We start from the raw sequence: 25,994 nt of genomic DNA, 5'->3' as shown, positions 1-25,994 counted from the left end.
AGGTTGGTTTAATATATGAAAATCAACCAATGTAATACACCATGCTAATAGAATAAAGGAGAAAAATTACAATAGCATCTCAATGAGTGTATTTCATAGGTGTATCTAACACCCTTTCATGATAAAAACACTCAACAATCTAGGAATAGAAACAAACATATTTATTTATTTATTTATTTATTTATTTATTTATTTATTTATATTTATTTATTTGACAGAGAGAGACACAGCGAGAGACAGAACACAAGCACGGGGAGTGGGAGAGAGAGAAGCAGGCTTCCCACCCGGCAGAGAGCCTGATGTGGAGCTCCATCCCAGGACCCTGGGACCACGACCTGAGCCGAAGGCAGACACTTAACAACTGAGCCACCCAGGCGCCCCGAAACAAACATCTTCAATGTGATAAAGGACATGTACAACAAACTTACAGTTAAAAAAAAAACCCTACAGTTAACAGCACACTTTTTTTTAAAGATTTTATTTATTCATTTCAGAGAGAGAGAGAAGGAGCAGGGTATGGGGGGAGGGGCAGAGGGAGAGAGAGAGAAGCAGGCGGGGCTTGATCCCAGGACCCGGAGATCATGACCAGAGCCAAAGGCAGATGCCCAACTGACTAAGCCACCCAGGCGCCCCAGTTAACAGCACACTTAATAGTGAAAGTCTAAAATCTTTCCCCCTGAGATAAGGAACCAGACAAGGATGCTCACACTCACTACTTCCATTCAAATTTTATTGGAAGTTCTAGCTAGAGCAATTAAGTAACAACAAGAAATAAAAAGTGTCTAGATTGAAAATGAAAAGGTAAAAAACTCTCTAATTGCAAGTGATACGACCTCATTGAAAGAAAATCCTCAGGAATCCACAAGAAAACTATTAAAGCTCATAAATAGTGCAGCAAGATTGCAAGATACAAGACAGTATATAAAAATTAATTGGGGTGCCTGGCTGGCTCAGTTGGTAGAGCATGTGAATCTTGATCTCAGGGTTGTGAGTTTGAGTCCCATTACTTTAAAAAATTAATTGTATTTGGGGCGCCTGGGTGGCTCAGTCATTAAGCGTCTGCCTTCGGCTCAGGTCATGATCCCGGGGTCCTGGGATCAAGGCCCGCATCGGGCTCCCTGCTCCGTGGGAAGCCTGCTTCTCCCTCTCCCACTCCCCCTGCTTGTGTTGCCTCTCTCGCTGTGTCTCTCTCTGTCAAATAAATAAAATCTTTTAAAAAATAAAATAAAAAATTAATTGTATTTCTATATAGTAGCAATAATCTGAAAATGAAATTAAGGAACAATTTCATTTACAATAGTATCAAAAGGAAAAAATACTTAAAAGTTTAACAAAATAAGTGAAAAATTTGTACTTTGAAAACTACAAAACATAATTCAAAGAAATTAAGAAGACCAAAATAAATAGAAAAATATCCTATGTTCATGGATTGGAAGATTTAACATTAAGATGGCAATACTCCCCAAATTGATATACAGATTCGATGCAATCTCCATCAAAATCTTAGCTGGCTCTTTTGCAGAAACTGACAAACTGATCCAAAAATTCGTATGGAAACGCAAGGGACCCCAAATATCCAAAGCAATCTTGAAAAAGAAGAACCAAGTTAGAGGTCTCACACTTCCCAATTTCAAAACTTACTACAAAACTACAGTTATCAAGCCTTTTTAATACTGGCATAAGAATAGACATATGGAACAATAGAACAGAATGGAGACTCCTGAAATAAGTCTGAATGTTTAAGGCCAACTGATTTTTGATAAGAGTGCCAAGGTAGCCAAACTGTGGAAAGAGCCAAGATGCCCATCGACAGATGAATGGATAAAGAAGATGTGGTATATATACACAATGGAATATTATGCAGCCATCAAAAGGAATGAGATCTTGCCATTTGCAACGACGTGGATGGAACTGGAGGGTGTTATGCTGAGTGAAATAAGTCAATCAGAGAAAGACATGTATCACATGACCTCACTGATATGAGGAATTCTTAATCTCAGGAAAGAAACTGAGTGTTACTGGAGTGGTTGGGGGTGGGAGGGATGGGGTGGCTGGGTGATAGACATTGGGGAGGGTATGTGCTACGGTGAGCGCTGTGAATTGTGCAAGACTGCTGAATCACAGATCTGTACTTCTGAAACAAATAACGCAACATATTTTAAGAAAAAAGAAAAAGAAGAAGATAACAGGAGAGGAAGAAAAGGGGAGTATGTCAGAGGGGGAGACGAACCATGAGAGATGATGGACTCTGAAAAACAAACTGAGGGTTCTGGAGGGGAGGGGGGTGGGGGGATGGGTTAGCCTGGTGATGGGTATTAAGGAGGGCACGTTCTGCATGGAGCACTGGGTGTTATGAACAAACAATGAATCATGGAACACTGCACCAAAAACTAATGATGTAATATATGGTGATTAACATAACAATAAAAAAATTAAAAAAAAAAAAGAGTGCCAAGGTAATTCAATGGGGACAGAATAATCTTTTCAACAAATCATGTTGGGACAACTGAGTATTATTTTCAAAAGAATGAAATTGGACCTTATACTACATATAAAAATTTATCTTAAAATGGATCAAAGGTCTAAATTCAGGAGATAAAACTATAAACATTTTAGAAGAAAATATAAGTGTAATCTTTGTGATCTTGGATTAGGCAGTATACCAACAGTACAAACAAGAAAAAAAATTGGACCTTAGTAAAATTAAAAACTTTTGTGTTTCAAGGTACCTGGCTGGCTCAGTCAGTAGAACATGGGACTCTTAATCTTGGGGTCACAAATTCAAGTCCTACTTTGAGTGGAGAGGTTCCTTAAAAAAATAAAAGACACTAAAACTTTAAAAAAAGAAAACTTTTGTGCTTCAAAAAATACCATCAGAAAGTGAAAAGACAACTCACAGAATGGGAGAAGATACTTGCAAATCATCTATCTGATAAGTCTAGTATCTAGAATATATAAAGTACTTTTACAACTTAATGATAGACACGTGTCTTTTTTTTTTAAGATTTTATTTATTTATTTGACAGAGAGAGACACAGCGATAGAGGGAATACAAGCAGTGGGAGTAGGAGAGGGAGAAGCAGGCCTCCCACTGAGCAGGGAGCCCGATGCGGGGCTCGATCCCAGGACCTGGAATCATGACCCGAGCAGAAGGCAGACACTTAATGACTGAGCCACCCAGGCGCCCTGAAAGGCACGTGTCTGACTCTTGATTTCAGCTCAGATCATGGTCTTGGGGTTGTGAAATCCAGCCCTGCTTTGGACTCCTTGCTGAGTATGGAGCCTACTTAAGATTCTCTCTCTCCCTCAGCCTTGTCCGTTCCCAACCTCTTGCCGCTCATGTATATGTGCACTTTCTCTATATATAAAATAAAAATAATAATAATAAAATAAAATAATAATAGAAAGACAAATAACCCAATTACAAAAGAGGCAAAGGATCTGAATAAACATTTCTCCAAAGATATATAAATGGCCAATAGGCACATGAAATGACATTCAACATTATTAGTCATCAGGGAAATGTAAATAAAAACTACAGTGAGATACCATTCACACCCACTAGGATGGCAAGAATCAGAAAGATGGACAATAGAAGTGTTAGTGTGAGGATGTGGAGAAATTAGAACCTTCATACATTGTTGGTGTGAATGTAAAATGTACAGCTGCTTTCGAAAAGTTTGGCAGCTTTTCAAAAAGTTTAATAAAAACTTACCATATGACTCAGCAATTCCATTCCTTGGTATATATCATGAGAATTGAAAACTATGTCCACATAAAAACTTGTATATGATGTTCAAAGCAAAATTACTTATAATAGCCAAAAAGCAGGTACAGCCAAAAATCCATCAACTGATGAATGGATAAACAAAAATTGGTATATCCATTCAATGGAATATTATCCTGCCATAAAAGGAATAAAGTACTGATGCATGCTAACATGAATGAATCTTTTTTTTTAAGATTTTTTTTTTTTTAATTCATGAGAGACAGAGAGAGAGAGAGAGAGAGAGGCAGAGGGAGAAGCAGGCTCCCAAGGAGCAGGGAGCCCGATGTGGGACTCGCTCCCAGGACTCTCTGGGATCATGACCTGAGCTGAAGGCAGATGCTTAACCATCTGAGCCACCCAGGCACCCAACACGAATGAATCTTGAAAACATTGTTAAATGAAATAAGCCAGAGGTTTTTTCAGATACTACAAAGGTCAGATATCACACTATTCCATATATATTAAATGTTTGTAACAGGCAAATCCATAGAGACAGAAAGTAGACTAATGGTTGCTAGGAGTTGGTGGGGGGCAAATGGGGAGTGACTACTAGTGAGTTATGTGCCTTCTTTTTGAGGTGATGAAAATGTTCCAGAATTAGGTATTGGTGATAGTTGCATAACTTGGTGAGTATACTAAAATTCACCGCATTATACACTTTATAAAGGTGAATTTTGTGGTATATGAATTATGTCTTAATAAAAAAAATACATTGGCGCCTGGGTGGCTCCGTTGGTTAAGCGTCTGCCTTCAGCTCAGGTCGTGATCCCACAGTCCTGGGATGGAGAGTCCCATGTCAGCTCCCTGCTCTGCAGGGAGTCTGCTTCTCCCTCTGCCCCTCCTCCTACTCATTCTCTCAATCTCTCTCTCAAATAATAAATAAATAAAATCTTTTAAAAAAATACAACTGGAACAATGGAGGAATTTTACTAAGAGAAGACTAGGGAAGGGACACATGTGGGAGAGAAAGGCAGAATTTGTTTTGGACATGGTAAGTTCGAAATACCCATTAAATACCCAAGTGGATTTCTTTCTTTTTTTTTTTTTCCAAGTAGATTTCTGAAGTAGGTAATTGGAGTCTTCAGTTCAGGGGAGAGATATGGGTTGGAGATATTATTTGGGAAGAAATGAATTAATACATGTAAAACACTTAAAATAGTTCCTGGAACACAGTAAGATCTATAAATGTTAGTTATTATATTTATTATCTTGTATGTACAGAGTAATAGCCGAATGTCCTAGCACAATTTGTAGAATCCTTTACTCCCTGACTTTTTAAAAAAGATTTTGTTTTTAGATAATCTCTACAACCCAGTGTGGGGCTCGAACTCACAACCCCGAGATCAAAAGTTGCACACTGCACTGATTGAGCCAGCCAGGCACGCCTGATCTTTTTTTGTTTTGTTTTAAGTTTATTTAAAGTAATCTCTATACACAACATGGAGCTGGAACTCACAACCCTGAGATCAAGAGTTGCATGCTTTTCTGATTGAGGCAGCCAGGAGCCCAGACTCCCTGATTTTTAATGCCACCTCTGTTATATACAAATATCCCATTTATACTGAGGTCTTTTTCTTTTTTTTTTTTAAAGATTTTTATTTATTTATTTATTTGACACACAGAGAGAGCGAGAGAGAGAGAGAGAGAGCGAGAGAGAGAGCACAAGCAGGGGGAGCGGCAGGCAGAGGGAGAAGCAGGCTTCCTGCATGAGCAGGGAGCCCGATGTGGGGCTCGATCCCAGGACCCTGGGATCATGACCTGAGCTGAAGGCAGCGGCTTAACCAACTGAGCCACCCAGGCGCCCCCTGAGGTCTTTTTCTATCATTGCATTCTTTTAACTAGAAATTGTTTTAGGGGAGAGTAGATTGGAAGCCAAGATTTCTCTCAACGTTTCTCAAATCACTTCACAAGAACATTAAGTGATTCTATGCTTCTGTTTCACCTTTGTTACCTAAGAAGAAGTCACCTGGATTCCTTGTACCTTTTAGAGGGTGCTGTGAGAATGGATGATATCCTAGGCAGGAAGTTCAGAAAGCCAAGTAATATAAAGCTGCAAAAGGAAGTTACCTGAGAGAAAAGAGATTCCGTAGGTAGTACTTTGAGTCCATTAATTCTACTTATAACTATGGTAATTTTTTAAAGTTTTTTTTTTTTAATTGTGGCAAAACCCCAAAACCCCACATAAAGTAAAATGTACTATCTTGGTTACCAGATGAGAACAAATTTTAATACAGTCTTTGCATTTGATGTTTAACCCAAAATCTTCCCAAGGCTGTCTCCTCCATAGTTCAACTGCTGATTCACATTCCTTCTTCAAAGAGGCCCCGCCTACATTACTCTGAAGCACTCTTCACTACTGAAATATTTGTGTTTTTTAACTGTCTCCCTCTCCCCACTAAAATATAAGTTCTACCTGAGCAGGGACCTGGTCTGTCTACTCTTCTCCCCATGCCTAGAACAGTGCCTTGCACCTAGTATGTCCTGTTAAGTATTTATTGAAATACTTGCTGAGTAATAAGTATAGTGTTCTTTGATTCCCAGTGTTATATATTTTATCTCATTTGATCATTACAACTCTTTGAGTAAAATGGGCTTACTAGCCCCATGGTAAAGAGACTCAGAGAAGCATCTCACCCGAAGTCACAGGCCAATTAAGAAACAGGGTTGGGATTGCTACTTAGGTGGCTTGCTTTTTCCAATACATTCACTCCAGTTCTAGGGCTAAAGGTATTTCAAATTAGTTTCCAATTAAGGAAGTGATGACTCTGCAGGATAGTAGAAACAACCTGCACATTTATTTACATCTCCAGTTCCTGCAACTGGAACCCTTATTATCCCCACCCCACCCCTTATGCAGTCACACACACACACACACACACACACACACACACACACACACCCGAGTTATGGCCACAGTAATATTATTTTAAGTGCAAAGAAGAGAATGCAATTACTCGACTGTTTGGAAACCTGAATCCCCTTGTGTGTCGGTGTGGGGAGGAGGTGGTTCCCCCCCTTTTTTAAACAGCTTCATTGAAGTATTAATCTTCTCCTGGGTTTTTTGTTTTTAAGATTTTATTCATTTATTTGACAGAGAGACACAGCGAGAGAGGGAACACAAGCAAGGGGAATGGGAGAAGCAGGCTTCCTGCAAACAGGGAGCCCAACGCGGGGCTGGATCCCAGGATCCTCGGATCATGACCTGAGCCAAAGGCGGACGCTTAACAACTGAGCCACCCAGGCGCCCCATCTTCTTTTGTTTCTAAAGTGCGCTCCTTTAGGGAGGCGGGGGGGGGGGGGAGTGCCCTCCTTTGAAATAATCTCATTCCCTAGAATATTTACTTCACCTTTTGAGTGTCCTGACTTTTATGAGCTTTTGGTTTATTTATTTAAATAATCTCTATACCCAACGTGGGGCTTGAACTCATGGCCCCAAGATCAAGAATCACAAGCTGTTCCGACTGAGCCGGCCAGGTGCCTTTACTTCACCTTTTGGATCTCCACTACTACAGGTACCTGAACGGATTCCCTTTCCTTTTTCTTTTACCCCTATATTCCACAGCCAAACACGTGTAACCTGTATGTATGTACTCAATTCGCTCAGCCTCTCTCCAGTCCAGTCCAGCCCACCAAAAGCCCGGCCCCTTCTTTTTTCCCGAGCCCCGCCTTTCGGCCCCTTTCCAACTTAGGGCCTACGGATCTCGCCCTTCCTTCCCCCCCCTCCCGCCCCCCAACATCTCGCGAGAGGTGAGCGCCCCTGGCCGGACGAGAAGAAAGTATCTGCTCCTCTGAGGGGGGAAAGAAGGAGCTGGAGACAGATTGTGGGAACGAACGCGGGCGGGCGGGAGGCGACGGAGCTACCAGCGGGTGAGTTCTTTTAACATTAACTAGTCCATGATCTGGCGGAGTCTCTCTTTCAACTCTGGCCACTCTCAGTGTCCCAGGCCGGGGTCTCCCCTCCCAGTCGGTGTTGGACGGGGGCGCTGAGGCGGTGGCCAGGCCCTGTCTGAGGAAGTGGGTGGGGCATGGAGTAACGCCGACCAATAAAAGAGAAGGAAACCACGATTGGCGGCGATGAACACTAATGAGAGATCGTCCTTACCTTGTGGAGTGCCGCCCCTCTTCTCTGCCTCCTACCGCCTCCTTCCTCTGGGGGGGGAAGGCGGGGCCAGAGGCCTGAAGTGTGGGGAGAACTTGGGGTAAGTAGCCCCGGGGGGCACAGGGCGTGGCAAGGAGAGGGGAGTTGAATCCTGAGGGAATGGAAGTCTAGTAGAGCCTAATGGGAGGATCATGGGATGGGGTGGAATGGGAGGAAGGGGAGGGGTACTAAATTGGTTGAAGACTCGGGCTTACCAAGTGGGGTTAGGGGCTTGGCATTGAAGAGCTAAGGGTAATAGGTAGGAGGTAGGGAACAGTAGGTGAAAACATGGCATTGGGTTTGGTTGGAAAGATAGGTAGAGGTAAATCATTGGAAATGAGAGTCATGGCATTTCGATTGAATTATGAAAAAGAATAGGGACATGATTTCAGAGAGAAAGTATGAATTTGGAGAAAATTCAGTGAATGAGTTTAGAAAGACTTAATAGAGGTGGGCTTACGAGCCAAAAGGTATCACTTTGAAAAAGTATAGGGGAATTCGGAGGGGTAAAGGAAGTGTTTGGAAAGGAGACAGCTGATATATACAGGCCTTTAGCCTAGGTATCAGACGCAGCCTAGGATATTGATTTGGGGCTTTTGCTGTATATGGCACCTAGTCTGGTGACCAGCTTGCAAGAATAGTGGGGTAGGGGTAGAGGAGGAGAAAAATAGAATGCTTTCATCGCTTCTACTCTGATTTCCTTTCTCCCTCTCTTACTCTTCCTACACTCATCTCTTCCTGAACTCAGGGATGGGGGCTTGGGACTTGAGCGATACAAGTTGGAGCCCCATTGGGAGTCATGTTGCTCTGAATTGCTTGTTATGTTCTCTAACTGGGGTGTTTACTACCCAGGGCACCTCCTACCTAGATTGCTGCGTTGCTACTTTCCTAACTTTAAAAGTTTGTTTTCTCCTTAACAGAGGGTGTTTCAGTATCTCCAAAGGTTGTGTCATAGTAAGTGTAGGTTTGTGGGGGTGTACAGAGTTTTCTGGGCAAGCTCACTTGTTTCCTATATTTAACAACTTTGCAGTAGTGTAAGAATTCTTGTAAAGACGGTTATTCTAAGCACAGAAAAATATACTAAACTGAAGTTTGTTTTGTTAAATGTGTGTCTTATCCACTCATTCTTGGAGCTTGTTAAATGGATGGTTGCAGTTAGTTTTAGTTAGCTTATGTTACATATTTTTAAATGGTGTAAATAAGATAGACGTATATTTCAGGAAAGTGAAAAATTTTCAGTTTCTTCCTTTGTGTCTAAACTCAGAAGCCAAAGATATGTCATAATATCTTAGGGCAGGGGTTGGGGAAATCAAACACAATTTGTACTTAAACATGGGAGGATGTAAGGTAAGTGGAGACTATTGCGAAATGTAACATGTCTGTAAGAAAAGAAGCTAAAGAAAAGTTTGGCAGCTATACTAAGTAGTCTTACCAGTTCTTAATTCTGTACAGCAAAGGGACAAGCCTTTGCCCTTTGTTTGATAGTTGTGTATTATTTAATAATGAATTGAACTACTACAGCCAATTAATTAATAACTTCTTTGCTACTGCATAGATTTGTCTTTTACATCCTTCTCTTCTCCTTTTACTTTTGAGAAGCAAAATAATGTCTGAAATGCCGGTAAAGCTCTTACATGAAGAGAAACCAGCGTATGTTGTTTTGTATTAACCTTTGGTTTTCAACCATTTGAAGCTTTTTCTTCTGGCCAGAAAGTTGCCCCTACAACAAGTTGAGACCAATTAATTACTGATCCTTTAGCATTAATTACTGAATTGGATTCCAGTATTTCACATTCAGAGCAGTGCTGTTGGACATTCAGACATTTTCAGTTTGCCTGGCAGCAGAACAAAAAATATCCAATGAAAGAGCAGAGTCCCTTGTTTTATTCTTCCGTTCTCGAATTTGTGATGGCTTTAACTTGGGCACTATTAAATGCAAGATTTTTTTTTTTTTTAATCTCATCAGTGTTAACACCTAGCAGAAAGCTAGGGAGTGTCAACACTGCGCATCTTTAAACTTGTGGATCAAAGGTTGCATCCTGTGATAGTTTCAGTGTTGTAATTTTTAAGCATTTTTGTTTACCAGGGCTTTTAAGTGTTAATACTGCTACTGTACCTCCTTTTTTCTTTCCTCTCCCCACTTCCAACTGAAAATGAAAATTGTTTTTTTCAACCAACTCTTAAGCTGCTTCTTTGCCTCAAGTAAAGTCCCTGGCTCTGCCTGAACACAGCTGCTCTGAAGTTCTCACAAGTTATTGTTTTGTACATGTCAAGACGGAGTTTTTCCTAGGCTGCAGTAGGAGGGAGTCAGTGTTAAGCAGCCTCATCCACGTCTGATAAGGAGGAGCCTTCTCCTTGCAAGGAAGTTTTAGGTGGAGCAAATAGCATTGCCATGTAAATGTGTAACAAAGACAGCTCTCTTCTTGAGACTTAGTTGGCTGGCTGGCATATAATTGTCCCTTATCCCTTGATAAAGGTACTAAAATTAAGGTGCAGATGTTGTTTCTTTCAGAAAAACAAATGCAGCATTCATTTAAAAAGAAAAAGCGTTAATTTCTTTTGTTGTTGGTGTCTCTGAAAATGGTACTCTGATTTTAGAGTTCATGAAAAAGTTTTCCATCGGGTGCCTGGCTGGCTTAGTCGGTGGAGCATGTGATTTTTTTTTTTTTAAGATTTTATTTATTTGTTTGACACAGAGATAGAGCAGGAACACAAGCAGGGGGAGTGGGAGAGGGAGAAGCAGACTCCCCGCTGAGCAGGGAGCCCACTGCAGGGCTTGATCCCAGGACCCTGGGATCATGACCTGAGTGGAGGGCATACGCTTAACGACTGAGCCACCCAGGTGCTGCACTGGAGGTCTACTTTTAGAACATTCTTTACATTGTGCTGAAGCTCTTTAGTTCTGCCATTTGCAGCTACAATAAATAAACCTAATTCCTTGTCAGCATGGTAGCCCTTCAAGTATTCGATGACAGTTATGTAGTGGGATAAATATCCCAAGTTATTTCAGCATTCCTTAAGTGACCATTTTTAATAAAGTTCAGGCTTCTCATCAACTGGGTTGCCTGTATTTAGGGTCTCTTTTCTAGATCTGAAATATAACACCTCAGGTATAATCTGATCAATACAAAGTACAGGGGAGAGTATGGCCTCTTTGCTGCTGTGCTCTGTACCTCTATTCTTAAAGCCTAAGATCGCATTAATTTGTGTAATTGATTTTTTAAATGTAATTGATGACCTTACATTTATCCTTGTAATTGTCATCTTGTTAATTTGGGTTTATTGTTTTACCTTAATAATGTTATTTGGCCTCTTAGCCATTCCTCATATCATATCCTGATGTTTGTATCATTGATAGATAAATTTTATAAATGAGACATAAATACCTATGTTTTTGATTTAGGTCACTGGTAAAAATATATAAGGTTGGAGCAGTGCCATATAACATCAGCATGCTCTCATTAGGTTGATATTAATCCATTTATCAACCTTTTGGGTAAGATTCAATTATGAATCCACTTTTTTTTTTTTTAAGATTTTATTTATTTATTCATGAGAGAGAGAGGGAGAGAGAGAGAGAGAAGTAGGCTCCCAGGGAGCAGGGAGCCCGATGCGGGACTCGATCCCAGGACCCTGGGATCTTGACCTGAGCCGAAGGCAGACGCTTAACCATCTGAGCCACCCAGGCGCCCATCCACCTTCTGTTTTATCATCTAACTTATATGTCCTGTGAAGTATTAAGAGGTATCCTGTTGAAATCTAAATATATTGTCTCTGACCTATCCCTAAGCTCCTAGGCTAGTGACCTGTTAAAAAATGAAATGAGGTTAGACATTAGTTGCTACCTAGCTAGGTCATGCTAGTGTTTATAAGTCACTGCATTACTTGCCAGTTGTTTATAAGACATCTATTTAATAATTCCCCTATTTTTTTAAGTATAATTGCCCCCCCTTTCCAACATTGCTTCCTTTATTTTTAATTTTTAAAATAATTCTAGAATGATTAACAGTGTTTGTGCATAGTTGCATATTTTGTGTCATCAGATGAAATTCTGTTTTGGAATCTTTGGCATTTTAAGTAACAAATTAAAAAATTAAACTATTGTCCATGTAACAGTTATATCATAGCTTCCCCATAATATTGACATCTCCAATTTAGACCTAACTTTTCATTTTGTTTGGAATAAAAACCTACACTACCTGTAAGAAAAAATACACCACACACACATATAATTGACTTCTTTAATTATAGTTTATTGATGTGGTGGGTTAAGTTTGTCATGCTCTGTGCTATAGGTAAAATTGTGCTAGAAATAAGCCAGAACATCAGAAGACATCTCTAGAGACTAAAGACTGTGTTGGCAGCCAACAACTTTCCTGTGTGTTAATTTTAGACTTGATAGTTGAACTTATGTTTGAGCAATTTTAGCTGATAAATGCATTTTTAAAGTACCTTCCTCTTTTGGGGTTTTAATTTTTACTTTCACTTTTAGAAAATGGCAAATTGTGAATGGAAGTGTTTGTGCAGAATGAAGTAGCATGCTGTTAGGGACAGGATGCATCTTTTGATAGCTTCTCATCCATTTGAGATTGTTTAGTTATGAATTCTCCTGGAAAGCAGAAGGATGGACTTGATGACCCCTCAAGGTCCTTTCCAGTCCAAACACTCATAAATAGAAACTCAGATCACAGAACTTACTATTGAAGAATCAGGAAGAAAAATAGACATTAAAGAAAATGAAATTGAAGTGGTTCTGCTGACCCAGTGGGAATGGCTAAACAGAAAGTAAGGAACATAAATGTCAAGAAATAACTCCTTTGAGCAGGAAACCAAACAAGAATCAACAACAACAAAATTTTGCATTGGGGTCATTTCATGTCTTAAAATATTTCATCATGATATTTTCTCTCCAGGATTTCCCTGGTGGACACTTTGTGTTGAAATAATGTTTGTTTGTCCCCCCACCCCTTAAGCCATAGTATTTTGTTTTCTTTCCTTCTCTTGTTTATCCTTTTGTTTAGAAAGTGTGGGGGGGGGAGGGTGTCTGAATAATATACCCACTGCTTGTATACAATGAAGAAAATTCAGTTTAGTTTTGAAAGTAAACATACCGCTTGGCTTTCTTAGAAAGGATGGATGAGTGTTACATTTCAGGAAAAATTTTATGAAAAGACAAATTTGTTATCTAGTTTTTAAAACTTCATAGGCATACATCTAGGAAAGATTCCCAATTAAGGCAAATGTGAGTTACTACAGTAATCTTTTTTTTTTTTAACTACAGTAATCTTATGAAGGATGTAAGAACACTTAATCAGAGAACAAAACTCATTACAAAGTCACGACTTCACTTTGTTAGCTTTTTCTCATCTTTTGGTAATTTTAATCCTAAATGTTCTCATATGTTTGAAACCCGAGTATGTAAAAAGTTTCTCTTTTCAGGATGCCTGGCTGCGTCAGTCAGTGGAGCATGCGACTCTTGGTCTTGGGTTGTGAGTTCGAGCCCCACATTGGGTGTAGAATTTACTTAAAAAGAAAAAAAAAGTTTCTCTTCAAGAGGAAACCAGAGAGGGAGACAAACCATAAGAGACTTTTAATCTCAGGAAACAAACTGAGGGTTGCTGGAGCGGAGAGGGGTGGGAGGGATGGGGTGGCTGGGTGATGGACACTGGGGAGGGTATGTGCTATGGTGAGCACTGTGAATTGTGTAAGATGAATCACAGACCTGTACCCCTGAAACAAATAATACATTATATGTTAAAAAAAAAAGTTTCTCTATTCAAGAATGCATTTATCCTTAATAAATAGCAACTTAAAGCATAATTAACTTAAAAAGTCACTTTGTGAGCTTGTGGCTTGGGCCTCCGTGGAACTGTGTCCTTCTGCCATTGCCCCACCTTCTCACAAAATCCAACTTGTTTTGAGTGAAATTACCTATTATCTGGTATAGTGCTTCTTGTTGACACAGTGGACAAAGAAGATTTATATGCTAAATTGGTCAGATTGTATTTGGGGCTTATAATTTACCATGCAGTAAAAAAATTACTTTTTTTTAAGTTAAATAGAGCATAGTCATTTTTCTGAAAAGGAATATGCCTGACTATATTATAAAAACAGGGTGATTTATTGATTAGAACATATGACTGCTGTAAATGATTTGTGTTGGCACCAAGTTTCTTGCCAGTAACATTTATTTAAGCTTTATCAAACTTGAGTAACACCATGTTGGTTTTATTTAACATGGTTTTTCTGGTATTTCTGGTAGTAACTTGTCTCCTCTAGCACCATTTTCTTTATTTTTTTAAGTTTTGGGCAAGCAGTAGTTTTCTGATATCTTACACATCTGTGTTTGGGACTGTTGAAAGGCAGTCAGTGAGCATTAGAATACTCTAAATAGATCACTGTGTTGCCAGTATGTGGATAGTCTTAGAAAATAGATTTTTTTTTTTCCTTGAGAATTTCTAAGCATCTCCATGATTGTCATTATGGGATGTTGTAGCAATTTCCTATCTAGGACCAAACTCATACTAGGGTTTAATATTAAAGTCTATCTGGTTTACTGTTGTTAGCAGTCTATTTAAATTAAGTCCATAAAAAAAAAGAAATTAAGTCCACGAAGATTTTAAATTTATCCTTAAAGATTAGTGTTTTGGGGGGCGCCTGGGTGGCTCAGACGGTTAAGCTCAGGTCATGATCCCAGGGTCCTGGGATTGAAACCCACATTGGGCTCCCTGCTGAGCGGGGACCCTGCTTTTCCCTCTACCTCTGCCTGCCGCTACCCTTGCTTGTACTCTGTCCTGTCAAATAAATAAAAAATCTTAAAAAAAAAAAGATGAGTGTTTTGGGGTTGATTGCTGTTGGTGTATTGTTTTAGGGATGATACTTTATCTGAAAATGAGTAGGAAAAAACCCAAAACACAGCAATAGATTTTTGACAGCCTACCAGTTTCCAGGAATTTTTCAACTTCTAAAATGCACTGAGGCCAAACATAGGTATAATGTTCTCTAGTTATTTCTAACTCTGCTTCCTGCTGTCACTTTAGCAAGTTGTTGCTTCTTTGTTTTTACTTTATTAACCTTTCTGAGGATAGCCTTAAAATAGTTCCTTGAATCCTCCAAAAGCCTAGAGAGACTTAAAAAAAAGTTCTAGTCAGGTAGTTGCCTATATGAGGCTGTTCCCAGATAGGTTCTAAGCTTTGGCCATGTGTTGTTGCCTAACTTATGATTCAGCCTAATTCTCACTCCCATCTGTTTTCAGTCATTTGCTACAAAACTATTTGGTCTATTTAAGCTGGCTCCTTTTTTTGAAACCTGTCCCTGCATGTCAGAGCTCAAAATCCAGAAATTAATTTTAACCTTCTCTTTGATCAATCCAGGGTACTCTACTGTTTGTGTATTTCTTAAAGCAGTGGGTCTCAAACTGCTTTTGGTCTCAGTACCTACCCCTTTATACTCTTCATAATTGTTGGGGACTCCAAAGGGTTTGTCTTGGTTATATCTATTGACATTGAGCATTTTAGAAATTAAAATGGAGAAATTGAAAAAACATTTACTTTAAAATAACAACATAAATAACTATTACAGTGTCAGAAAAATTTAGGGGCAGGGCTTTAAACCTTTTAATGTCTGGCTTAATAGAAAACAGCTGGATTCTCATATCTGCTGCTGCATTCAGTCTGTTACAATGTGTTGTTTTGGTTGAAGTATATGAAGATAACCTGGGCTCACATGCAGATACTAATAGGAAAAGGAAAGATTTATTTTTAAAGATTTATTTATTTGAGGAGGGAAGGGGCAGAGGGAGAGAATCTTCAAGCAGACTGTGCTGAGTGAGGTGCTGGATGTGGGACTTGATCCCACAACCTATGAGATCGTGACCTGAGCGGAAACCAACAGTCCGATGCTCAACCAACTGAGCCACCCAGGCAAAGGAAAGAAAGCCTCTTTTCAGATAATTGTAGATAGTCGTTCTTCTTTGATACTATACCAGAATCCAAAATGTGATAGTTTCTTAAAGGTTAGCTATTGTGTAAAATCTGAAACCACATCTCTGAACTTTTAATACTTTGTTACATTAAAATGAATTAGCCTATTTTGCCCTTTAAATAGATCTTTTAACATCCATGAACCCTCTGAAGGGGTCTTAGGAATCTGGGGATCCCTGGAGCCCACTTTTTTTTTTTAAGATTTTATTTATTTGACAGAGACACAGTGAGAGAGGGAACACGAGCAGGGGGAGTGGGAGAGGGAGAAACAGGTTTCCCGCAGAGCAGGGAGCCCGATGTGGGGCTGGAGCCCGATGTGGGGCTCAATCCCAGGACCCTGGGATTATGACCTGAGCCAAAGGCAGACGCTTAATGACTGAGCCACCCAAGTGCTCCCCTGGAGCCCACTTTGAGAACTGTCTTATAGTACCAAATTGGAAAAATACAGCTGTTTACAATATGGAAGAACTATAAGCTCTCCAACCATTTTAGTGCCTCTCAAAGGCTGGGTTACTGACCATTTGCACCGGAATTACCCAGGGTGTTTTTTATTTTTATTTTATTTTTTAAGATTTTATTTATTTGACAGAGAGAGAAGCGAAGAGCAGGAACACAGGCAGGGGGAGTGGGAGAGGGAGAAGCAGCCTTCCTGCTGCGCAAGGAGCCTGATGCGGGGCTCAATCCCACTGAGCCGCAGGGAGACGCTTAACGACTAAGCCACCCAGGCGCCCCCAGGGTGTTTTTTTAAAGTGTAGATTCTTGGGGGTGCCTGGGTGGCTCAGTGATTAAGTGTCTGCCTTCGGGTCAGGTCATGATCCCAGGGTCCTGGGATCAAGCCCTGCATCGGGCTCCCTGCTCCTGGGGAAGCCTGCTTCTCCCTCTCCCACTCCCCCTCCCCCTGCTTGTGTTCCCTCTCTCGCTGTCTCTCTGTTCTGTCAAATAAATAAAATCTTTAAAAAATTAAAAAAATTAAAAAATAAAGTGTAGATTCTTGGGCCCCAAAGCCAAGAAAATCCAGAGGCATAGGAATCTGTATTTTTCAAGGTGCCCAGGTGAATATGCTAAAGGTGGAGAACTGTGGAGCTAGCTTAATTAACCTTATTTTTAGAAGACCTAATTTCTTAGGAACCTGACTGAGTCAGAAGAGCATATTACTCTTGAGTTGTAGTTTCAGCCCCACAGTGGGTGTAGAGATGACTTAAATTTAAAAAAAAAAGAAAGAAAGAGGGGCGCCTGGGTGGCTTGGTCGGTTAAGTGTCTGACTCTTGATCATGGCTCAAGTCTTGCTTGATCTCACAGTCGTGAGTTTGAGGCCCACATTGGGCTCCATGTGCGTATGGAGCCTACTTAAAAAAAAAAAAAACCTAATTTCTAAATTTTGTAGTTGAGTAAAAAGAAATTAGTACTTGAATAGTCACATTATAAAAGTTCTTAATGATTAACACAGGGGCACCTGGGTGGCTCAGTCCTTAAGTGTCCGCCTTCCGCTCAGGTCATGATCTCAGGGTCCTGGGATCGAGCCCCGCATCTTGCTCCCTGCTCTGCAGGAAGCCTGCTTCTCCCTCTCCCACTCTCCCTGCTTGTGTTCCTTCTCTTGCTATGTCTCTCTCTGTCAAATAAATAAATGAAATCTTTAAAAAAAATGATTAACACATACACTCTGACATTTGTCAGAATTGGAAATCTCCTAATTAACCATGTATTTTAATTAATAATAGTTATTTGTAAATACCAGGAGTTTGCAAACTAAGGCCAGATAGTAAATAAGGCTTTGCAGCATGAGGTCTGTTTGTAACTACTCAACTCTGCCATTATAGCACCTAAGAAGCCATAGACAGCATGCAAAGGATAAGCGTGGCTGTATTCCCATAAAAACTTTTTTATGGACACTAAAATTTGAACTTCATATAATTTTTATGTGTCATGAAATATTCTTTTTTTTTTTCAACCGTTTAAAAATGTAAAATCCAGGGGCACCTGGGTGGCTGAGATGGTTAAGTGTCTGCCTTCAGCTCGGGTCATGATCCCAGGGTCCTGGGATCGAGCCCCACATCAGGCTCCTGGCTCAGCAGGAAGCCTGCTTCTCCCTCTCTTTCTGCTTCCCCCCTGCTCATGCTCTTTCTCTGTATCTGTATCTCGAATAAATAAAATCTTTAAAAAAAATAATAAAAATGTAAAAACCATTCTTAGCTTGTGGGCCATATAAAAACAGGTGACAGGCTGGATTTGGCCCACGGACTGAAGTTTGCCAGTCTTTGACATATACTATAACTGGATTATGAATTTAAAAATTATAATAAAATATGCTTAATGTTGGGCAACCCTCTCATGTCCCCTCCCTCTTCGAGAGCTTTTTACTGTTGCTCAGTAAAATTTGCTTTGCTGCCCACCACACACACACACACACACACACACACACACAATTATACACACACACACTTAATGTTAAAACTATGAACATTATTTAATTTTCCTAGACAAAAATAATGCTACAAGAATTTGTAGTCCCTCCAGTTTGTATTTCTGGACATTCATTTGTATAATAAACATATAAGAAACACCTATTGTGTGTAAATTTTTGGAAATAACACAGTTCAGTTGGAAATAGGTACACAATATGCAGGTTATCATACAACTCTTAGGAGGTTTTTTTTTTTAAGATTTTATTTATTTATTTGTCAGAGAGAGAAAGCACAAGCAGGGGGAGCAGCAGGCAGAGGGATAAGCAGGCCCCCTGCTGAGCAAGGATTTCCCGATATGGAACTTGATCCCAGGACCCTGGGATCATGACCTGAGCGGAAGGCAGGCACTTAACCTGATGAACCACCCCGGCATCCCTAATTTTTAGGAGTTCTAAAAAGATGTGCTGTTCATTTTTACATCTTTTTTGAGGTGTGTGAGAATAGGTAACTAGGATTCAGGCCAACCTCAACCTCTTGACTCATCTTTTGTCTATTTTTTTTTTTTTAATAACTCCCTACCTCAGTTTTCCAGTCTGTTAGCAAAGTGCTTTACAAAAACCCTGATATAAAACAGTGTAAGGCAAGTTAGTTTAAGATTATAGTGATATATGTGCTTTCTATATAATCTCTTTGGGGCAGTTGGTTTACCTACTAGTGAAATAATATATGCTAAACTGTTTTTATGCCAAATAATACAGTGAAAAACAAACCCAGAATTTATGAACAGAAATTTCAATTCCTAAATAATCTACTACCTGGTAAAATGTGAGTCTTCTTTTTTTTCTGAGGTTCACATAACGTGCATTATAGTCTCACAGTTCATATGTTTATTGGCATCTTTTCCTTAAATCAATTTTCTACATGTAATGCAAATCACAGCAACACTGAGTATCCTATGGAGAATAAAATGTTGAGACTGCTGTGGTAGAGATCTTTGGTGTTTGTACTCTTTGCTTAGCAGCAGCTAAATTATCGTAGAGTCTGAAACTTGGTATCCAAAGTTATGTTCTTGGAAGAGAACTGTATATAATTTCTTTCTTTTTAATATCATAAGGGAATGGGGCCCATAGAGCTCTGTTTGGGTGCCTGTCTACATTTTTAAGCTTGTTTATAGCTGAGCTGAAAAGGCATTTAGTACCTGCTAAGCTTGGTTTCAGCTCTTTTTATTCCCTTTGTGGTGAATGGCTGGGGCAATTTGTAAATATTTAATATAAGTAATACTCGTTAGGGAGCATTCATGGGATTTTGGAAAATGGGTCCTTGAAGGAAACAAAGGAGGAACTATCTTGAACTGCTTGATTACCCTGTGTATCGTTATGTTTAAGTTTCCACCAGTTTCCACCGTGTCTATTTCTTTTTTTTTTTAAGATTTTATTTATTTATTTGAGAGAGAGAATTAGAGAGAGAGAGAGTATGAGGGGGGGAGGGTCCGAAGAGAAGCAGACTCCCTGCTGAGCAAGGAGCCCGATGCGGGACTCGATCCCGGGACTCCAGGATCATGACCTGAGCCAAAGGCAGTCGCTTAACCAACTGAGCCACCCAGGCGCCCCTCCACCGTGTCTATTTCTATATGAAGCTGCTAGTTTATAATTTTAGATTTTTTGGTAGTCCATTTTGAACTTAATTTGTCAGTTGGTTTTGTTGCTTTGTAGTAGAGAATGAACAACCTTGCATGATTTGTAAATATACTGTTTAGTGTTTTAGAAGAGTCTACCAGATGTGGACCTTTTTTTTACTCATAGACATTTTTTTTAAGTCATGCAGATCATTGTTTTTATTAAATCACACTATATTTTATTTTTTTTTAAGATTTTATTTATTTGAGAGAGAGAATGAGATAGAGAGGATGAGAGGGGAGAGGGTCAGAGGGGGAAGCAGACTCCCTGCTGAGCGGGGAGACCGATGCGGGACTCGATCCCGGGACTCCAGGATCATGACCTGAGCCGAAGGCAGTTGCTTAACCAACTGAGCCACCCAGGCGCCCTATTTTTATTTTTTGAAAGCAATCTGTGATCATTGTAGACTGGAAAATACTGAACGTACGAAGAAGAAAACAAAATTACCTGGAATACCATTATCCAGAGATAACCATTGTTAACATTTGATGCCAATTCCCTTATCTATTTATATGCATATTATTTGTTTCCTTTTATTTTTTTCAGTAGGCTCTACTCCCAGTGTGGGGCTTGAACTCATGACCCCAAGATCAAGAGTCGTAGAGTTGCATGTTCTGACTGAGCTAGCCAGGCACCCCTAATTTGTTTGCTTTTTTATAGATTTGGAATTATGGTGCATATGCAATTTTATATCCTGCTTCCCCCCCCCACAGAATGTATAGCATTTTCTTATGTCATTAAACGGCTTTCAGAAACGTTATTCTTAACTTAAATATAGCCTTTTGTCAGGCAGTATCTTACATTGATTCATTCTTCTTAAACATTTAATTCCTGTTCTTTTTTTCTTGTTGTTATAAATATGACTATAATGAGCATTTTAATATATAAGTGGTCCATGTTTTGGGCTTTAACCTCAGAATAAAGTCCTGAAAAAAGAATGATTTGTTCAGGGGTGCCTGAGTGGCTCAGTCGTTAGGTGTCTGCCTTCAGCTCAGGTCATGGTCGCAGGGTCCTGGGATCAAGCCCCACATCGGGCTCCCTGATCCGCGGGAGGCCTGCTTCTCCCTCTCCCACTCCCCCTGCTTGTGTTCCCTCTCTTGTTGTGTCTCTCTCTGTCAAATAAATAAATAAAATCTTAAAAAAAAAAAAAAAAGAATGATTTGTTCAAGGGATACAAAACATTTTAAGACAAGGGCACCTGGGTGGCTCAGTCGGTTAAGCGTCTGCCTTCTGCTTGGGTTGTGATCCTGGGGTCCTGGGATCTAGTCCCCGCATCGGGCTCCCTGCTCCGAGAGGGGCCTGCTTCTCCCTCTCCTTCTGCCTGCTGCTCCCCCTGCTTGTGCTCTCTCTCTCCCTGTCAAATAAATAAATAAAATTTAAAAAAAATTTTTAAGACAATATAAATATTGCCAGATTGCTTTCCAGAAAGATTGTTCAAATATGTACTCCCAAAAGTCTTATATGAAGGTATAAGAATTTCTGCGGCAGTCTTTTTTTAATGTTTCTTTTTTTATTTAAGATTTTATTTTATTTCATTTATTTTTCTAAATAGGCTCCACACCCAATGTGGGGCTTGAACCCACAACCCCGAGATCAAGAGTCGCATGCTGTACCTATGAAGCCAGCTAGGCCCCCCTCTGCTACATTCTTTTATACTTGAAAATATATCTTAACAGCTCTGGCCTCGGTTTTGTTTTCAAGGGCCAATGAAGGGTTAATTTGACAAATAATCTTCCTTCTCCCCATTTTTTAACACTCTAATCAAAAGCTATGGATCCTCCTCTCTGTTATTTGGATGATAAGGAAAGCACAGAGTTGGTTGGGTGTAGTCACATCAAGTGCCTTAGGCACAAAGTAGTTGTAAAGTATGTACTTAAAATATGTCTTAAGAAGAATATGTATTTAAAATATGTCAAACATGGGTGCCTGGGTGGCTCAGTTGGTTAAGTGACTGCCTTCGGCTCAGGTCATGATCCTGGAGTCCCTGGATCGAGTCCCGCGTTAGGCTCCCTGCTCGGTGGGGAGTCTGCTTCGCCCTCTGACCCTCCCCCCCTCTCATGTGCTCTCTCTCTCTCATTCTGTATCTCTCAAATAAATAAATGAAATATTAAAAAAAAATAAAATATGTCAAACATGTTTAGCTTTAAATACATAAATACCTGGATACAGTTGTTTTGTGGACCTAGCTGGCAGCTTTCTGAAAAAAACAGGAAGATAAATGTAGAATTTCAGCAGAGTATACCAATATTGGCTTCATATTAAATCAATAAATATTTACCAAAAATCACCTGTGTTATGAGAGGAAAGGCTTCCAGAAGTTTTAACCTGGATCTCTGTATTCTACCCTGTTCCCTTTTTGGTCACAGATAATACAGCCATTTCCTTTTTATTCATGAAACTGAAATAGCCTGCTCATAGCCACTAACATATCACCATTTCATTTCTTTCATAGCAGTTATCTGCTATTAATCTAAAATTATTTTGTTTACTTGCTTAGTGTTTATTTCTTCCTTTTAGAGTATAAGCACTGTAAGGGTAGAAACCTTGTCACTGTTGAATTCTGGGGCCTAGAGTGTGGGGTAAGCACTGAATAAAGTATTCAGTGAATTGATGAATTTTAAGGTGTTTTGTTTTGTTTTGTGTTTTAAGTAGGCCCCATGCCCAGTGTGGATGGAACACAACTCGTGGCTTGAACTCAACCCTGAGATCAAGAATCTGAGCTGAGACCAAGAGTCAGATGCTTAACTGATTGAGCCACCTAGACACCCCAGTGAATTGATGCATTTTAAAACTGACCATATTTACTTTTTGATCCACAAAGTAAATTGTGATTATTAGTTTCAGACTTTGTCCTTGTCAGATCTTTTACCAAGACGTTATTTTTTTTTTTAAAGATTTTATTTATCTGAGAGAGAATGAGAGACAGAGAGCACGAGAGGGAAGAGAGTCAGAGGGAGAAGCAGACTCCCCGCTGAGCAGGGAGCCCAATGCGGCACTCGATCCCAGGACTCTGGGATCACGACCTGAGCCAAAGGCAGTCGCTTAACCAACTGAGGCACCCAGGTGCCCCTTTTACCAAGACTTTCAATCCCTCTTTCTTGTGCTCTTGCCTGTACTCTCTGAAGTTGTCTAGCAAAGGAATTTGATAAATGACCATAAAGAATAAGAAATAACAAGGGATCCAATATGTATACTGATCAATCTCTGACTAATTGAACTTGTAAATCATTCTTACCACTTACTTGGCATCTCTCATGCCAAATGACAAAAATTCTTTGACCAAACTTTAGGCAGGTTCCTGAACCTTCTTTTAGGCCCATCAGTGTACTTTCTTGTAAGATCCAGTTTTAGCAAGAATCCCTCACCATTGATATCTGATCACCCTCATATCTGATCAGATTCTTCATCTTTCACCATCCCTTAGGTTATGTATCATCATCCTGGCCTATCTTTAGGAAGAATCTTGTTAGGTCGGTTTAGTCAGAATCCCCTTCTCCTGATGTTTCCTCTTAGTACTTTTCCATCCATTAGCCCCCACCATGGTCCTTGGCTATAAATTTCCACTTGCCCCTGATGTTTTCAGAATTGAGCCCAGTTCTGTACTGAGATCTCTTTTCCCCTGTTGCAATAGTTCTAACTAAAAACTGTTTTTTACTGCTTTAACTACTGTCCAACTCTAGTTTTTCTTTGAAGATGAGTGAAAGATTTTTTTTTTTGCAAAGGATTATTGTCTTTTTATTTTTATGTCCACTTTGCCTGGCACTTAGTTCCTTAGTAATGTTTTTTGAATGAATGAATGATAGCTAGTCTGAACCCCTTCTAGATTTTCATGAATCTTTGATATTAATGGTGCATATGCCCTTCTCATTTTTTGTACTTAGCAGTATCTGCACTTTGTTATTAGGAACCTAAGAACAGGCCCTTGGGTGTGTTTGTACATCGCTTTTATTCCTTACTAAAGTTGGGCCATTTTATGAACAGCAATTAGTTACTAAAGAGATAATCACATTATAGCTGGGTCCAGAGAATTGACTTTGTAGTCCTCAGTGACAGACTTCATCCTCATTCTATTAAAGAAGAAAGAAAAAAAAAGATAGATATGTGTGTGTGTATATATACACACGCACATATATGTACATATATGTATATACATAGAAAATCAGTTTTCTTATTTGCACATTGATCATTTTAGGATATACTTCTGGCTTTGACAAAACTGTTTAACATAGATTTTATGAAATTATCCCAGTTATTAAAAATCAGTCTCTGATTTTCTTCACTTCTCTCCCAGCATTCAGATAACTTCCTCTCTTTTGAGTAAATAGTGATTTTTTATCATTTATGCATTCTGGTGACTCCCGAGTACATGAGCCTTTTCTTCTGCAGACTTGGCCTCTAGGACGGCCTTTTTCTTCATCTTTGTTTTCCTGTTCTAAGATCTCCTCTGAAAGCATCTCACTTCCTCCTGGAAATGTCTCTTATTAATGTGTGTATCCTTTGCCTGTCATTTATTGGTTAGTTGTGTAAAATGCTGAGTTTCATCCTGAGGAATAGATCAAGGAGTAGATGACAGACTTGAGTGTCATGCCCAGACACGTGATCTACGTGTCAAGTAGTACAGATACCAATGGGCCATGAGTTAAATTCTAGTGAATGGCAGCATCTTTATTCAAGATTTCATCTTTGTCTCAGTCTGTTTATACTACAGAAATGTGCTGCTTTTTGTTCTTGAGAAGGCATCAGTTTGACCTCTCTCATAATTAGAGATTTGTTTTAAGTATCAAATAGAAATAAGCAATGGCATTCCTTATATGTAGCTATTAAGCTGACTGGGAATTTAAAAAGATGTAAGCTGGATTTTTTTTTTTAAGTAGGAGAACAGATCATTATTTATTGTTGTTATATATTTAATTCTTAAAAAAGACAAATCACCCTAAAGTGAAAAAGCAAGAATGATGGAAATGAAAAGGAGCAAGAGAATGAGGAATGATTTCAGAATAATTCTGGGTATTTAAGAAAGAGGGCCTTCTTCCTCCCATTATGATCCTCCTTTTGGTGAAAATGGGAAAACAAAAAGCCAGTAAAGTGGGAAGGAAGCAGGAAATCCTAGTTAGTGATTGTCAGATTTGAGTATTTAAGAGCCATGAAAATGCTTTCTTCTTTTACATTTAATACTTTTCCCCTAACTTGGTTTGCCTTTTGTTTTCTTTTAGAAAAATTATGGTTTTTCATTTCTATTTCCTAGTAAGGATACAGTTAAATAAAATTTGGAAGCCATATATTGTGATATGATTGTACAAAACCAAGTTAAATTTTGAATTTTGTGGTTGGAGGGAAACCATTCCGGAGTTTATTCAGTCACTTCCTATGCCAGTGCTGCCCTACTGCTCAGCCAGCAAGCCCCCTTTTTCTCCTGTAGGTAGAAAACAGAAAATTTAGCCTCAAATAACAGAAACAAGGTAAAAGGAAGGAATCCCACCTGGTCCTTATGTCTGCTCTAGTCCTTGTAGTTTACTTCCTGGTTGAAAATATGCTACAGGACCTTGTTAAGATAAAATTCTCATTTCATGATTATATTAGGAAAGCAGGGTTTGGGACTAGGAAGTGAAATTATCTTCAGTACAGCAGTTAGGAATTTTTCCAGAAATGAATTGCTTTCCAGAAATGTCCTGAATTTTCAGTTATAATGGCCATGGTCTTTGCATTTATTTACTTGTATTTACTTTATGTTTATTTTTTGCACTATGTCATAGTTCCAGAAAGTGCTAAAAAATCATGTATTTAAAACAAACCAGAAAACCTCTTGTCCTGGGGCTGTGTGAAGAAGAATAAAGCTCTCATTTTCCCAGTACCCAATCATCAGCTTCAGCTGGCTTCTCCTAGGAACAGAATTTATTGAAGCAATTTATCCTGGCTAAATGTGATATAAATCTGTGTATACCTATGTACATACTCTTCCATTACAGCAATGCTGCAGCATCAGTTTTCTTCATAGTTAGACCCTGTTCCTAGCACACTGAAAGATGA

At 39.4% G+C, this 25,994-nt stretch overlaps 1 protein-coding gene across 2 annotated transcripts in view; it reads left to right on the top strand.

The window, feature by feature from the left end:
• Positions 1-7,549: 7,549 nt before the first annotated feature.
• LOC114225704 (cyclic AMP-dependent transcription factor ATF-7) overlaps positions 7,550-25,994 on the top strand; it is an 88,316-nt gene continuing 69,871 nt past the window's right edge. Inside the window, exon 1 of one of the 2 annotated variants that reach the window (XM_028125427.2) lies at positions 7,550-7,636. The gene's annotated coding sequence lies outside the window, so the exon portion shown is untranslated. Of the gene's footprint in view, positions 7,637-7,670; positions 7,969-25,994 lie in introns of those variants that run through there. The other variant, XM_028125428.2, reaches the window with a different exon arrangement.

This window comes from Eumetopias jubatus, unplaced genomic scaffold (genome assembly GCF_037043125.1).
Source record: "Eumetopias jubatus isolate StellerSeaLion01/CBP00866 unplaced genomic scaffold, mEumJub1_p1.0 scaffold_8, whole genome shotgun sequence".
Classification (NCBI taxonomy): Eukaryota; Metazoa; Chordata; class Mammalia; order Carnivora; family Otariidae; genus Eumetopias; species Eumetopias jubatus.
The sequence above is the reverse complement of the archived record's forward strand: the minus strand, read 5'-3'. Positions and strand labels throughout refer to the sequence as shown.